Source organism: Brachyistius frenatus, unplaced genomic scaffold, assembly GCF_029030835.1.
Source record: "Brachyistius frenatus isolate BFR_SWC_R1_liver_20210118 unplaced genomic scaffold, ASM2903083v1 Contig_13, whole genome shotgun sequence".
NCBI classification, from domain to species: domain Eukaryota; kingdom Metazoa; phylum Chordata; class Actinopteri; family Embiotocidae; genus Brachyistius; species Brachyistius frenatus.
The window spans coordinates 5,708,096-5,721,009 of record NW_027210612.1 but is presented as its reverse complement, the minus strand read 5'-3'; the positions used below and the strand labels follow the sequence as shown (position 1 = coordinate 5,721,009).

The following is a 12,914-nucleotide window of genomic DNA, read 5'->3' as shown; positions in this document are numbered from 1 at the left end:
GATAATTAACAATCATTTTTACAGGAGGACTGTTTCTGCTGAAAACTACATTATAGTGTGTAAAAAAACTGCATTAAATGTTTATCTGCTTTTATGGATTCTTAATAGCACGGGTTGCAGAAAAGTGTTAACCTATTTTTTTAGTCTTTACATCGCTCGTTTCTGATCTGAGAGAAATGTAATTTACCACTAGGTGGCACTGCAGGAGCTTTTATCTCACGAGCAGGTCAGTCAGAGTCTACACTCAAACTGCCACTTTTATATCGAGGTTGAATTATTATTTAAAAGACAAATCTAATTAGTTTGAGAGTGATTTTAATCATACAACTGTTAAAAAGTATTTGTGAGTTAATGACAACGTTTTTTGTTGATATTTGGCACATCTTGCTCAGTCTGAGAGCAGCAACGTGTTTAAATTTGTAACTTGTTTAAGTCATCTTTCCATTTCCAAAGAACTACTCCTCCAAGAATTTAAATCACACATATTTTTTTTGTCCAGAGCGCTCTTTCCTCAGATCCCCCGTCCAATGTTGATTTTATTTCAATTCTCACCTTCATTCACACAAGTCATAAGGTTTTGAGCCATTCATTTGTGACTTTTTGCTCGAATCAAAGGACCATAAAAGCATAAAAAGCTCAATTTGGTAATTTCACTCAGAACAGGACCTCATTCAGGACTCTGTGTGTTTCAGAAGCCGCTTCAGGCGCTTCAGATTTTAGATTGTAAAACTGAAGAGCTAATCTGGCCTCAGTGACCCTCGAGCCTAAAGCTAATTGCCCTAATCTGATTATGCAACACCCCACCCAAAAGACACGGGGTCGCCAGCAGACACCTCTGGATCCTTGCGGACAGTTTCCCACGTGTCAGCTCATGTCTCATCTTAATGGGGATTCAATGGTTAAAATCAGATAAGATTATTTGTTTAAAAAACCCTCTGCTGGCCTGATCTGCTTGAATCATTGCTAAATTATAGATGAAAATTATCTGAGCTGCAGCGTGGTTTTACACTACTGTACTCTATAGTCTTCTGTTGTGTTTGATCCAGAATTGTGGCTATTTGAGAAAATTGCCCCATACATGCCTGAAAAAAATGGGGAAGAAGTTAATCTCTGATTTAAATAATGGGACGCTTACTCAAGGGAACTGGAGGGATTTTCTTTATGCGGGTGTGTCTCTCAGTCCGCCACAGGAAAAAAGAGGGGTTTACGTTGGCAGCTTCTCTGCATATTTGTGTGCAGGTTGTGTGAAAACTGACATTTTGCACCCACAAAGAATTTAGCTGGAAGTCGGCCACAATCAAGAATTCCACAAGTCCTCGGCTGCATAACTGGGTCACTGAATTACTAAACCAGCCAGGGAAGTCTCTGCACAGGATGAAGGAGAAGCCAAAGTATTTTGGGGGGAATCCAGTTGTGAAAGAAAGGGATGAGCTCTGCCTCGCATCAGCATCATCCCACATGGGCCGGGATTGGTGCAGAGGAGGACGGGAAACATCTGGTGGACATTTTCTAGAAAATGAAACACAATAACAGCGACAAGGAGGGTGTTGGTTAAATGAAAATAAGTTTTAGTATAGTCTCACATCCGTTTGAATGTGGGAGTTTGAATGGGAGGAAAACATTTGTGTTTAGGATTGTGAACAGTGATGATGGTTTTGATGGTGTAGATACTGTGCACATTTCTGTTTTTTTATTTTGCAGTCCATCTAATCACATTCCTGCAGGAGATTTTATTTTATTTATTTATTTATTTTTTTTATCCAAGGCGTGAACTCGAAGACGGTTTGTTTCGTGGAAAAACCTTGAGGATGGCCAGATGATCCATTTGGCTTCTTGTTTACTTTTTATTGCTAATCCCAGTGGATATAAATCACACGCAGAAGAATTCGTGCATGCGAGGAGCTCGGCTATTAAAAATGGAGTTGCTGCAGTTGTTGCTGTGTCGTCGTCTCCCACCCCCCCCCCCCCCCCCCACCACCAACACTCACTTGCCCTTTACAGATCAGATGACTGGATCGAGCAAAGCCTCACTTGTCATCTGTTACCTTATTTATACGAAAAGATTTCAACCAGAAAAATAGGATGCAAAACATAACCTTTTAGTGGAAAGCTACATTTAATACACATTTAAAGTGAGTTTTACATGAAAATCAACAATAAATAGAAATTATTTTTAATGCATAGGTGAGTTGTCAGAATAGACAGAGAATGCAGAAAACAGCTGATCTGCCTCAGAGTAAAAGCAGCATTGCACAACTCACTTCCTTTTTTATCTTTGCTGATCAGTAACAAATTCACCCTCATCAGACTTCAGCGGTCGATGCAACTCATGCCTGAAGATGTTTTTATTGACAAAATATGATGTAACACGTTCTCAATAAGCCAACCAACGACAGTGTGAAGCAGACAGGCTTCTTCATTTTAAAGAAATATGACGTGGATTACTTTTCTTTTTTTTTTTTTAAAGCAACATAGCCTGAAGAAGCATTATTAATCCACATGTATGCCATGTTTTTACATCTGCAAAATGTTAAAACTTTTCTCAGTATTTGCTTACAGCCCAGTATCACGCCAACGTGTGTCAGTGTCACGTTTTGCCTCACTTCAAGTGTGATAAGTACTCTCGGGTATGATCCAGAGATTGGTTGGATGGATGGATCAAACCCGGGAGACCAGAGTTTAAATCCAACAGAAAGCAAAGTGGATTTCTTTAAATAAATCTTACCCTAACCAAGTAGTTTGGTGCCCAACCTGCTTTTCCTAAACCTATCAGGCAAAACTGACACAGTTTACAGAGTTTGGGGTGATACTCGGTTACGCAACATCTGCAGGCTGCGTGCAGGAGATTGTGTTTACTTTATTGACATTCAAATGAAACCGCTGTTTCCCTAACGTTCACAAAACCACGAGACTCAGACTGCTTTTAAGTGCTGAGCTCTGCATGCCGGTCATCCTCCCTGACCTCTTTCCTACTTGCGTGCTGCAAAAAAATGTAGCATTTCTTAAATAATAATGACAGAAAAAAAAAAAATGCCAGTGGAGAACAAGTAACAGTTACTTTTCCCCTCAACATATATGTTGTAGAAACCTCAGAAACAGCTTTCATCGGATTGCTTCATAGTTCTGGATGTTTGATGTGTAAATTATTAGTGGTGTTAGGTGTGAGCCGGTGAGAGGATTGTTGTATGAATAAGGAACTTGTGACTCCGTCTCTCTCTCTCTGTCTGACCCAGTATCTGGCTCTGCTTGTTTTAAAAGGATTATAAAATGGTGGTTTATTTGTAAAAATTCCAAATAACCAGGCGGCCTGCTATTTGTCGGAATCTGGACCAGTCACGCACCCCCCCCCCTCCCCCCCCCCTCTCTGCCGCCCTGCAGCCCGTCTCTCTGTGCCAGCTGCATGAATACGGAGCTTTGAGTTTTGCGGCTGAATGAGACCGGAGGGGGAAAAAAAAAAAAAAACAGACGAATGCGCGTGCCAACGCTGTTGCCCACGAACCGGACGTGCTGCTCAAAGGCATCGCAGGCCCGTTGTATGAGGGTAAGTCTGTGTTTGTCATACGTCTGCTGAGAGTAAAAGACGGTGTGCAGACTGCTGACACAGCCTGGCAAAAAAAAAAAAAAAAAAAAAAAAAGAGCCCGGGGGTGGGGGGTGGCGCGAGGAGTGCATGATGCCCACAAAGTGCACGTTAGTATTCTCTGCTAGTAAACTCCAGTAATGCATATGTTTGCTTTTAGAGAAGAGCTGCGCGAGCTCCAGCTGCAGCAGTGACAAGGTCAAATGGTCACCAAGTCGCAGTGCGCTGGACGTGACTGGCCCATCGCGTTTCCACGGAGCTGAAAGTGCGCGTGGCTCGGGGCATTTACTGAAAGCTATACTTGACTTTTGATATCAGACAGTCTAAATGCATTTGTGCGGCTGCTTTAAGAATCCACATTGGGACTTGGGATAGTATCTCTCTGTCAATAATCCTGCATCCATGTTGTGATAGCTGCAGAGGACGTTAAAAGATGACAAGTCTGTGGATTCAAAGGTGCTGCGGGTCAGAGGATGAGATTTATACACAGTCTGAGTTGAGGCATCACAGCAGGGGAAAGTGTGAGAATATAGATCCTACACACACACACACACACACACACACACACACACACACACACACACACACACACACACACACACACACACACACACACACTGTCCACAGCAGGAGATAACATGAAAGAGCTCTGAGAATAGACCCACTGAGCTAAAAACACTACCGTATCATGTAAACAATGATTTGTTTCATTGCACACACACTTTTCCAAACTCCTCTCTCCTCAGTGTGCTTGATACAATGTTGGTGGACTGTGTTTCGCAACTTTTGAAGTTGCTTGCTTATCAGTGGTCCCGGGGCTTTGAGAAAGCTGCTATTCTCACAGTGATAAGCTGCTCTGTTGATGTCAGTTTTCACCTGCAGCGAGCGCTGCTGGGTTCGTAAGGAGGAGAGAGTTTAAGATGCTCCGCTCAGGTCCAATAAGCTGCTGTAGCCAGAGCTGAAACATGTGTCAATAATCCGTTAATCATTAGTACAATAGATCTTAAAGATTTGCTGCTGTTCTCAATCTTGTGTCGTAAACTGAATCCATTTGGATTTTGACTTTTGTTTAGACGAATAAGAAAGTAAAGACAAGCTTGTGTTGTAGAAACTTAGTCCTAATTTTCTGCCATTGAATTGACTAAATAAAAAAATAAAAAAGAATGGTCACAATCAAAACAGCATGTGGAAGTTATCATATACCACCAGCCCAAACCCACATAACCCTGATGACATCACTATGACATCATCAGGGGTTATTTTCTTGGATTTCTCCTTTTCCAGAGGAACAAAAACCTCTGTAGGTGGGGGCGATCAAAAAGTTCAGAGACTGCTCCAGTTGCATGCCAACAGAGTGTGGCATCACGACGGGCAAAACCAAAGAAGGTGCATCGGGCCAGGCGCCAACCAGGTGCTGATTTTAATAAAGCAACGAACCGTGGAATACTCCCTCATGAAGATTTCATCTCCACTTCGGTCACAGTGCTCCATTTGCTCCCAATGGGAATAGTCTCTGAACAGTTTGATTGGCTCTCGTATACTATTTTTCACAGGCTGAGTAATAGTTTCTGTTCCTATAAACTGCCGTGTATGTGCAAAATCAGTAGAGTTCCACTTTAATCAGTTATTCTGAAAAATGAAAGGGGAGATTAACTGTTAATGACAGGAACCCCATGTGACATCCCCGACTGCTTTCTGTCGTAATTTTCTTAAGTGGCCGAAGAGTATAGAAAGAAGTTGGACATGTCACGTGAAAGCGCCTTTGTATGGGACTCTGAACCTCCTACTAGCTTTGTACTCAGCCTCCAGCGCTGCCTTAACCATAACCCAGTTGCACTGTCACTTTCTGCTGCTCTCTCAAACACTTGATCTCCCACCAGGACCGTGTGTGACCGTGAGACAATTAGACGGCTATTCTTAGAAGGCCCAATCTGAAAACCAGACAAGGGCAACAGCACGTACTGTAAGTATGCAGCAGGGTAACATGATGCACCAGTGAAACCAGGCGACCAAAACTGGATCATGAAATTCGTCATTGTGTTTACAACCCTCTGATGCCCTGGATACTGATGATCCATCATAACGCAAGAGCAGGCACGTAGACATGAGTAGACTGGGTATTGTTGGACCTTTTGTGGGATCTTATTATTCGTGTTTTTGTGGTTAATCTTTTAAAATTGTTGAAGTTCTGAGTAGATTCCATCACGGCTTTGGTTCAGACTGATACACTTCAACAAGTTTGTCAACGATTGACATGAACTGTCAGATGTTCATGGAGTCCAGAGGATCAACCGTGTTTTGTATTTCCTGCGTGCGTGCGTCCGTGCGGTCCGTTCAGATGTTTAGGTTGCATTGTATTCTTCATGTAAACTGACCTGAAGCCTTAAAGACGGAGAGAAGAAAGGAACAAGTTGAATTTAGAGAGCTCCTATATAGTCATCGGGAATAAAATGCTGAGGTAAAAAAAATCTCTGAGGTAAAATACTTAAACATATTTGTTCAGAAAGTATGTCATGCGACAGGTCAGTTTAATGTAAACACACTGGAATGTGGTCTCATTAACTTTCGTAAGAACATAATCTCAGGTTTGTTTTTACATCTTGGATAAAGCATCTTATACACACACACGAGTTTGTTGAGTTTAAAGGAGGCAAATTGGGGTCAGTTTGGTTTTTATCAACAAATATTCACACAGATTTATATTCACCACAATGTTGATGAATATGATATGTTTATGATAAAAGGAACGACGTCGTCTCATAATGTTTCTGCATGAAGACTGGGAGGGTCGGAAAGCCATTTTTCATCAAGGGATGAATGTTATGATTACATAACTTTCCCATGTTGGTTCAGGAAAACTCCTCGCAATAATCAAAAACATATGTTTGCCATTTTAAACGTTCAAATATCATAGGAACATTGTTATACTGCCAGCAGCTTTACGTCTGATGCTATTAATGTATTGTCCATAAAGTAAACCGCGTGAAGACATTCAGTATCAGAAAATAATTTCACTTAATCACACGACTAATCAGAGTGTCTGACTGATGTTGAACCTCAAATTCAGGAGGAAGAATTTTAGCTTTACAGACTTTGAGGAGATATCCTCATTTTGTTTGTATGTATTTTGTAGGAAGCATACGACCATCATGCATTACTTATAATTAGGCTACTTTAAGAGACGCACGTTTTGAAAAGATCAAATTTAGCACATGGATTAAATCCACAGAGGGCTTGATTTAATATAAACATGTAAATTGACAAGCATGTATTTAAGAGACTTGCCGTTGCCTCATGTTGGACTGCTGTTCTCTTCTATTTGTTGTTAGTTGTAAATACCAGCGCCGTCAGGTTTTCATGTGTAAACTTAGGTTTCACCTTTTATTGTGTTGTATAATGACCTCGGAGCCACGCGGGGACACGGCTAAAAGCAGCACAGTGACTGATAAATAAATATTGTCATTATTGTGTCGTTAGCTGTGTTTTATAAGAAGTATGAGAAAATTCTAATGTTACAATATTCTTCAGGAGACATGTGGAACTTGAACTTTTTCATGATCTGTTTGTTAGACTTTCATTTCAGAGATGTGGATTTTGTGGTCGGTGACACGTTTCACACGTGTTCTGTCTTTGGGATCTTCTGTACATGTAGCAGATGCATCTCATTTAATCGTATAAGTGTCACACTGCAATGCAGTACTCATGCAGCTGAGGGGATCTAGTGTCAGCCTCTGAAAGTGCTTTACCTCAGCCCCTAAAAAAAAAACTGGGAACCTTAGGAGCAGTGTAAAGGTCTAATGAGGGGACATTCATAATTATTGTTTCCTTTAGAACTGTTTGGCCCCAAATTAGTACCAGAGAAATGGTTTCTGTTTAAAAAGGCAAACTCAGTGAACATGAATGTGGTTGATGTGGGTCTTTCAGCCAATTACACATTTTATTTTCTACAAATTGTGCACAGGAAACTATCTGACTGTAGTAGTTTGTAAATATGTCCTCGTAGATAAATATTTTTGTATTAATCACTGACTTCTTCTCATTATATGTTCCTTTTGTTTGAGAAAGGTCTCTGGATCTGATGGCTACAGCAGATGGCCTTTGAGTTACAGTAAGTGGAGAGGGTTGAAAACAGTCAGGGTCTAATTGGCCGGTGTCAGTAGGACTGAAAAGTACTACCGGTGCGTCTCACGTAGGAGCAGAGAAAGAACAATTGAGTAATGGGTTTCGAATGGGCAAACAGGATGTTGAATTCTCATAACAGAAGACGTGGTGATGGCAGCCTTCCAAAATCTTATAAAAATAAGACCTTGCCCCCAGTTGCCTCTGTTTGATTATTTTCCGTATCGGGACAGTCCAGCAGGATGGCTGTCAACATCTGATAAGATAAAAGGACGGACGAGGATGAGGACGGAAAAAGACGACACGTTAGAACGAGTATCAAATAGACAAACTTCACCGAGCATTTCATTACATTACATTTCATTTAGCTGATGCTTTTATCCAAAGCGACTTACAATAAGTGCATCTCAACCATGAGGGTACAAAACCCAGAACAACAAGAATCATCGAGCAGAAGAGTCGATCTATAGATGGTCACGAGCTGACTGCAAAATTTAGGGCCAAGAATCTGGGCAGCTGCGACTGTCATCGGGGAATTCAGATTTCCTGAATTGATTTAACAGGTGATGTTATGTACGTGGGGATAAGAAAACATATGTGGCCGCTGGCAAACACAGATTCAGGCAAACATATAACGCATAGCACACTTCAGCCTATGGTAAATCTGATTTGTGTGAGTAGTACAGGAATGAGCTGACACGCATGAAACCTCTGAAAACCACAGATGTACACTTGTACAGACTGTACCATGATAAAAAAAAAAAAAAAACTGCTTAACAAGCAGTTACAAAAGTTGCTGTTGACACTAAAGAGATAAATGTAACTATACTGTATTCGAACGTTAGGGATGCTGCAACGTTTCTTTGGTGGGAAAAGACAAAAGAAATGTGTGCCAACATTAAAATTTAAACTGAAACTTATTTTGCAGCAGCTTATCTGAATAACTGTAATGTAATTTATGACCTTATTTGTGTTACAATGTTTCGCAAAAACTGGAAACAATCAAGTGAATCAACCAAGTCCAAGTTACTTTCATAAACTGGATCTCTTGTTATTTGTTGTTGCGTGTTTAAACCCACAAACTGCAGGTGTAACTCTGTAACTGAACCACATGACAAAACTAACATGAGCTAACATATAACCTGTTTAGGGAAATGACCAATAGAGTTTATTTCAAATCCAATCAAGTTATCTGATCTGAATCTTGATAAATGTTCTTTGATAATAATGTAAATCTAAAACATTTCAATTTACATTTCACAAAAATAACACAACATACCTTAAATAAAACAATTTTAAAATGATGTGGAATGAATAAAAAAACATCAATTAGATTTTCATATCTAGATGGTAGCAGGTCAAATACCTTCCTCTAAAACTGTCATCTTTGGAAGTTATGGTTGCTTTTGATAGTACAATGAGTTGTTGTTTCTGATGTTGTTTGCTTGTTGTCTTTACTATCAAGTTTAAGTGAGGCTAACAGTTACTAAGAAAACTAGTAGTTTGAGCTAAATTCGCTTACGTCATAAAAAAAAAAATCTCTTCTTTGTCATTTAGGTAGTAATGTTCAGTCCTTACTAATACAAAGGAAATTACTCGAGGCTGAAATATCAACCGGTTCAAATAAATCCCTGTCGAAACTTTGTTCTGGCGCATAGAGGAATTTCTAAGGAAAAGGGACTGGCAGGCCTGAAGGGCGCCACTTTTATAACTTCCTTGAAGAGTAGTGAAGGTCACCGCAGTGAGTTGGGGGATTGTTTTAAAGTAAAACAAGGCGGGGAGACTTGATTTAACAATACGTTTCTAAATACCACCAGGGAATGCATTACAAGCCCTGAAGTGAAGCATCTGCTGGGACATCACTGACTGCAGTGTAGCCAAAGGTTAAACAGACTCAAGAGGGTTTTTTTTATTGCTTACTGCATTAACTTTCTGTTCATGTGAGTCAGCGTGGATTTGATATTTAAAGATGGGTTCAGACAACATGATATTTGTATCTGATAGGATGGTCAGTGTCTCAGATTAGGCCATTATGAAGTCCTGAGTTCTGTACAAGAGGACACCGCGAGTTAGCATGTCTGAGTTGGATGAAGAAAAGTGCTTTGGGCTCCTCTTGATCAATGTCGCAGACAGTGAAGGTAACATACCTAAAATGTCCATAAACCATGACCATAAATGTCATCTATAATAAGCCAAGTTCCAATTTACTATCTTTAATTTGATTTAAAAAAAAAAAAAAAATCGTTTTGCTTTTTGAATATATGAAATGATGTCATTGTGCTGTTCAATCATTTATTTGACCGAAATAATTTTAAACTGGTCAGAACTCTCTAGCTTCACATGATTGAATTATCTTATCTCCATTCAAGTAAGCATAGGGCTGAAGTGGAAGTTACACGGGTGGGCCAGCATAAGTCTCTGCTGCACAGGCTCTGCCTGTAGAGCATGCTCAGTACGTGCCTCGTCTGGCCAGTGTGGGAATATCTCATCAGACACAAGTTATATAGTATAGTGTCTTGTCTTGTTGCTAGGATACAGTCAGGGATAGTGAGAGTTGTTAAATTCAAGTTGTCCATAGATTTTTATTCCCTTTTGTCCAGTATGTTGTGATTGTAAACTCTTAACTACTTGCCACAAAGTGTTGCAGAGGAGTGCTGCCATTTTAAATGTCATGTTTTAATCTGTTGATATGGAGGATTCAGTACCTTTAGTTTTGGGTGTAGTTTAGTTTGTATTGTGATTTCATTTTAATTTAGGGACTTTTGGTTTGTTGTCTTGACACGGGTTTACCTTGAAGTTTTTTTTTAAATTTAGCAATAAAAAAAGACTGAAATGCCTAACTTGACCCCTCAAATATCTTTAGTGAAAACCTTTTATTTGTTCACTCTGATCCACTCTAAGTGATAAAACGATCAATTGTCGTTCCCAAATTCACATAGTACACATTGAATTCAAGCATAGCAGCGCGGAAATGTAGAAATGAAAGGAATGCACACTCACATAATCTTCCTCTTCATCCTCAGAACAAAATCTGAACTGTTAATGTAACGCACACGGGGTTAACAGAAGACTCAATATGCTCTGGACCAGTGTCTAGATTGGTAAGGGAGAGATTGTAAGGAGATAACAGACACAATAATCAACTGGAGCCGTAGGCTTACGTTCAATTGTAATTTGTAATAACTTTAACAAACAATAAAACATTAAACTATTTACACTCACAGTTTAGGTTCAACATATGCAATACTTAGTGCACAACAATAACTGCTTTAGCAGCTCGAAAACATAACACTCATGAACTTGTTATCAATATCACAGGTGATGAAAGAAAATTGTTGCTCGGTTCACTTCCAGGCTTCTGAAGTTCCTCTCTGTGTTTGTCTGGTTTTGGTATTGGTAGTATCAGATTTTGATAATGCGTGTTTCTGTCATCTCATGTGATGGTGCAAACTGAAAACAGATTTCATCATCCTCTTCAGCTGAATTGTAGCCTTCCGGTTGGATTGCACTTTGTCGCGTCTGTGGCGTCTGAGGCTTACTGGTTCCTCTTCCTCTACTTGTGAATGGAAGCCACAAAGGGGCAAGAGATGTCTACGGAGCGTTCGCCGTGGTCCATCACCTTTCTCTGGTTTCAGAGTATATACGGGCATGTCTCCCCGTTGCTTGGTGACCAGGTATATTGTTGGTTCCCATCGGTCAGCCAGTTTGTGTTTGTTTCTGAGACGGAGATTGTGGACTAAGACCCGGTCCTCAACATCTAACGTGGACTCACGGATAACTTTGTCAAACCTTCTCTTGTTCTTTTCCGCCACTTTACTAGCATTCTTGACAGCTACTTGGTAGCTTTCCTCAAGATGGCCTTTCAACCTTTTCACATACTGCGAATGTGAGAGGGGCTGTTTGTTGGTGACAGGTAGTCCAAAGGCTATGTCTATTGGCAGCCGGGGTTGTCTTCCAAACATTATTTCATATGGGGAGAAACCTGTGACATCATTCTTTGTGCAGTTATATGCATGTGTGTGGGGTTTGACAAAATCCCACCAATGGGATTTCTCTTTGTTCTTTAAAGTACCCAAGTCCATGCAGACGAGCTCCATCGGCCTGGATGTCTGTATGTTCACAAGTTGAGCTGCCTTATCAGGGGGTGCTTTTCTGCTAACACACCTCTCACAAGCTTTCACTTTACCATCAATGTCTGCGGACATCTCAGGCCAATAGAAGCGAGACCTCACAAGTTCTAGTGTGCGCTCAATCCCTAGATGGCCCCTTTCATCATGAAGGTTCTGAAGCACGATGGGCCTGAGGACTTCGGGAAGAATTAGCTGCATCAAGGTCTCTGCTCCAGATAGACGCTTTCGGTAGAGAAGATCATCATGAACCTCCAGACGCTTCCATTCTTTTAAGACCAAGTGGAGACCAGGGGAGTTGGCTTTGAAATTAGCAGGTAGGTTGTTTCCTGCTTTTAACAGGCTAATAACTTTGCCGATCACAGGCCTTGCATAGGCCATCACACGTGTGTTTCCATCCTGTTCCTGGTACAGTTCTCTTGGAGTGTACTAGAAAACACAATTAAATCATCCAGGAAGACGAGGACCTCTTTCAAATTGATGTCCTTCATGCACTTTTCCATGAGCCTTTGAAAAGTACTCGGGGCATTCGATTGAATTCATAGAACCCAAAGGGGCACACAAAAGCTGTCTTTGGTTGGTCTGCGTCATTCATTTCGATTTGATAATATCATGATTTGAGGTTCATCACAGAGAACCATTAAGATCCAGCAAGAGCTGAGAAGGACTCTTCTAGATTTGGAAGAGCATAGGCATCACGGATGGTCTGCAGATTTAACTTCCGATAATCCACACAAAGTCTGACATCACCATTCTTTTTTCGCACTACCACAATAGGTGACGAAAATGGGGATTTGGACTCGCTGATGACGCCAGCATCAAGGAGAGCTTGAAGATGCTTTTTTACTGCTTCAAATTCTTGAGGGTGAATGGGTTGGGTTACATTAACATCAGAAAAAAAAATACTAAATTTAATGAGCACGCGCCGGAGGCAGGTTAAGAACTGGCCAAAATGAATGATGTGACCTCCAGCTCTGTTTCAAAAACCTTTTTTCAGTTTCGTTCACATCATATGAATGATCACACTTGCTTGCGCTCGCTGAAATACATAATGAGGTTGTTGATAGATGAAAAAGACAATAGATGTTAT

At 40.6% G+C, this 12,914-nt stretch overlaps 1 protein-coding gene across 2 annotated transcripts in view; it reads left to right on the top strand.

The window, feature by feature from the left end:
* LOC138617726 (equilibrative nucleoside transporter 1-like) overlaps window positions 1-12,914 on the top strand; it is a 41,217-nt gene that overhangs the window by 2,878 nt on the left and 25,425 nt on the right. Inside the window, exon 1 of one of the 2 annotated variants that reach the window (XM_069692970.1) lies at window positions 3,368-3,541. The exons of the other annotated variant lie outside the window; for it this stretch is intronic. The gene's annotated coding sequence lies outside the window, so the exon portion shown is untranslated. Of the gene's footprint in view, window positions 1-3,367; window positions 3,542-12,914 lie in introns of those variants that run through there. 2 annotated transcript variants of the gene reach the window in all.